At 38.3% G+C, this 3,780-nt stretch overlaps 1 non-coding gene across 1 annotated transcript; it reads right to left on the bottom strand.

The window, feature by feature from the left end:
• Positions 1 to 1,992: 1,992 nt before the first annotated feature.
• TRNAI-GAU (transfer RNA isoleucine (anticodon GAU)) lies at positions 1,993 to 2,068 on the bottom strand. Its single transcript has one exon. It is a non-coding gene; the product is annotated as a tRNA-Ile (tRNA).
• Between the last annotated feature and the right edge of the window lie 1,712 nt (positions 2,069 to 3,780).

The raw sequence follows: 3,780 nt of genomic DNA, 5'->3' as shown, positions 1-3,780 counted from the left end.
GCTAGGGCTACTAGACAGATCTGGTATGAAGTCACAAGAGCAAGAACAGACAGGACAAGTCCATGGTTGCAGTCTAGAGCAGCCTTTGTACAACTGAAATGGGATGCAATTGACACAGGCAATTAGGAATTTTCCAGTAGCCATCCTTAAAAAAAGAAAAAGAACTAAATAAATAATATTATTATGTCAATATTTTTATTTAATCCTATATATCCAAAATGTCATTATTAAAAATTGATATTTTATCTGCTTTGTGTTTATACTGAGTCTTGCAAATCGGGGTGTATTTTTCATTCTCAGCACACTCTGTACAGACCAACCACTGGCAGCCACTCTGACGCTCAGCAAAAGCAGGGAGGATTACAAGGATGTGGTTAGAGATAAGTGAGAAAGAATCCTGTGTTCGGAGAAGAATTTGATAAACTTTTATTATGTTTAGATCATTGTGGGATGTCCAAGAGGTGGCCTGTAGGAAATTAAAGAGGCTGATCTGGTGGCTGGCAGGGGTGTAGAGAAGACTGACTGGTCGGGTAGGCTTGAGGTCATTGAAATTCTGTGCCTATTCTCTGCCATAGTTATGCCAATGCCCAGATGATTTGGTGGGGTTTCTTGTTTGTTTGTTTGTTTGGGTTTTGTTGTTGTTGTTGTTGTTGTTAAGATTTAGCTCCTTGACAGAGGCTCCTACAAGAATAAAGGCTAAGTCTATCTGTGGCGATCAGACTTTCCTTCCCCTGAAGTTTTTGAAACTCAAAGTGTTTGAAGATATCACTGCCTATCTGCACACCTCCAACTGGTTCCCCAGCATCTGTCAGGGCTTCAGGGACCGGTGCTTTGTGTATAAGCCATCTGCTCTTGAGTTGTGGTTCTTGACCTCCCCGTGGCCAATAACTGTCACCTCCACTCCTTTCCAGCCACCATCTCCACATCTTCTAGAAGGAATCTTCACTGTATTACTCTGCCTCACAAACATTAATCCAATTTCCATATGACACACACACATATACACACATGTATGCATGCAAGAAATCTGCAACCATTCCCCAATATTTTTTCAAAATAAGTATATTTTTCTGTATAAAATGTGTTTAAGATATATCTGCTAAAGTATTAAAAAATACAGAAGTATATAAACCAGAGACTAAATGTATTTTTAACTACTTTCAGCTATTTTTTCTATGTTTCTTATACAATAAGCCTGTATTATACCATACCATTTTCTATAACCTGCTCTGTCTCTTAAATGCATATTGTGAACACACACCTCAACCACATTCTTTTTCATGGTTGCATAGTACTCTGTTTTATAGGTTTTCCATCATTTATTTATCTAATATCTCATCGATGGAGAGCTATGTAGCTCCAGGTTTCTTATCTGCTATTATAAACCATACTACAATGCCTTTCCTACATACATCTTTGCACAATTGTCAGTTTCATTCCTTAGGAATGCATTTCTAAAATGAATTGTACCATTATCAGTATCAACATTTTAAAGTGCTCAAGAACATTGCTACATTGCTCTATAAGGTTTATATGTATTTATATTCCTTGCAGCTGCTTCTTGAGAGTTCCATTTCCCAACTCCATGTTTCTGGTTATTTTTATTCTTTTCTATCTTGTCAACCTAATAGGTAAAGAATATCTCACTATGTTTTACATTTTCACTTTGATTGCTAGTGAAGTGGAGCCACTTTTTTTTTTTTTCTGTATTTTTCTGAAGCCGGAAACGGGGAGAGACAGTGAGACAGACTCCCGCATGCGCCTGACCGGGATCCACCCGGCACGCCCACAAGGGGGCGATGCTCTGCCCCTCCGGGGCGTCACTCTGTTGCAACCAGAGCCACTCTAGCGCCTGGGGCAGAGGCCGAGGGGCCATCCCCAGCACCCGGGTCATCTTTGCTCCAGTGGAGCCCTGGCTGTGGGAGGGGAAGAGAGAGACAGAGAGGAAGGAGAGGGGGAGGGGTGGAGAAGCAGATGGGCGCTTTTCCTGTGTGCCCTGGCCAGGAATCGAACCCAGGACTTATGCACATCAGGCCGACGCTCTACCACTGAGCCAACTGGCCAGGGCTTAAGTGGAGCCACTTTTAAACATGCAGTGAACACTTGTATTTCTCCTTCTGTGAATAACCTGTTCCTATTTTTTTTTTGCCCATACCTATATTAAAATTTTTGTCTTTGTCTCGCTAACTTACCTATAATAATACTTTGTCATAAATAGAACCTACAGATATTCTCCCAATTGATTGATTTTGACTTTGTTTATGATGCCTTTGCTGGTTATTTCTACTGCAGGTAAAACTAGTTAAAATACTTAAGGGAGAAGTTGGAGGTGGAAATTGGAGGAAGATGTAACAATGAGAAGAACTAATTCAGTGCTTTTCCTTAGTGCTTTTCCTTAGCACTGGATGAAAGACAATATAGAAGAGCAGCAGAAGTCTCTTCAATAACCATACATTGGTGTAATCTCATTTTTTTTTTCCCTTTAACTGAGATTTATTGTATTTTTTTTCTTTTTATAATAATTTTATTTTTTTAATGGGGTGACATCAATAAATCAGGATACATATATTCAAAGATAACAAGTCCAGGTTATCTTGTCGTTCAATTATGTTGCATACCCATCACCCAAAGTCAGATTGTCCTCTGTCACCTTCTATCTTGTTTTCTTTGTGCCCCTCCCCCTCCCACTTTTCCTCTCCCATTCCCCCCTCCCCCCCCCCGTAACCACCACACTCTTATCAATGTCTCTTAGTTTCACTTTTATGTCCCACCTATGTATGGAATAATGCAGTTCCTGGTTTTTTCTGATTTACTTATTTCGCTTCGTATCATGTTATCAAGATCCCACCATTTTTCTGTAAATGTTCCGATGTCATCATTTCTTATGGCTGAATAGTATTCCATAGTGTATATGTGCCACATCTTCTTTATCCAGTCATCTATTGACGGGCTTTTTGATTGTTTCCATGTCCTGGCCACTGTGAACAATGCTGCAATAAACATGGGGCTGCATGTGTCTTTACGTATCAATGTTTCTGAGTTTTTGGGGTATATACCCAGTAGAGGGATTGCTGGGTCATAAGGTAGTTCTATTTTCAGTTTTTTGAGGAACCACCATACTTTCTTCCATAATGGTTGTACTACTTTACATTCCCACCAACAGTGTATGAGGGTTCCTTTTTCTCCACAGCCTCTCCAACATTTGCTATTACCTGTCTTGCTAATAATAGCTAATCGAACAGGTGTGAGGTGGTATCTCATTGCAGTTTTGAGGTGTAATCTCATTTTGTTAGAAATAAACTTCAAGTTTGTACAGTATTTTATTTTATTAAATAATTGAATTTCTAAAATCTAATAAGGTGGAAAAATAAAAAAAGATATTTTCTTTACTATAATTCTGATTATTCTTCAGGGAAATGCCATTTGGGATACTGAAAAGGAAGTGAGCTTGGAGAAGTAATTTTGCAAACTTCAGAAGAAGCAAGAATCATCATTCAGAAATACTTTTCAGTTTTAACAAGTTCCTCCAACACTATTATTTTTTTTCTTTTCTTTCTTTTTTTCTTTTACTTTCTTTCTTTTTTTTTTTTTTTTTTTTTTTTGTCACAGTTGGGGATAACAGGGCTAAATTAAGCATAACATTTATTCCAGAAATATTTTCAAGCACCCACTTTATGTAAGAGCTTCTGAGAAAATGAAATAATTTCTTGCCAGTGGCAATGGGCAAAAGCATAAAGAAACTGGTGTTACTCTTAATGTTCCTGGATGCAATAAATATAG

This window comes from Saccopteryx leptura, chromosome 3, assembly GCF_036850995.1.
Source record: "Saccopteryx leptura isolate mSacLep1 chromosome 3, mSacLep1_pri_phased_curated, whole genome shotgun sequence".
Taxonomy (NCBI): domain Eukaryota; kingdom Metazoa; phylum Chordata; class Mammalia; order Chiroptera; family Emballonuridae; genus Saccopteryx; species Saccopteryx leptura.
This window is presented reverse-complemented; position numbering and strand designations above follow the sequence as displayed.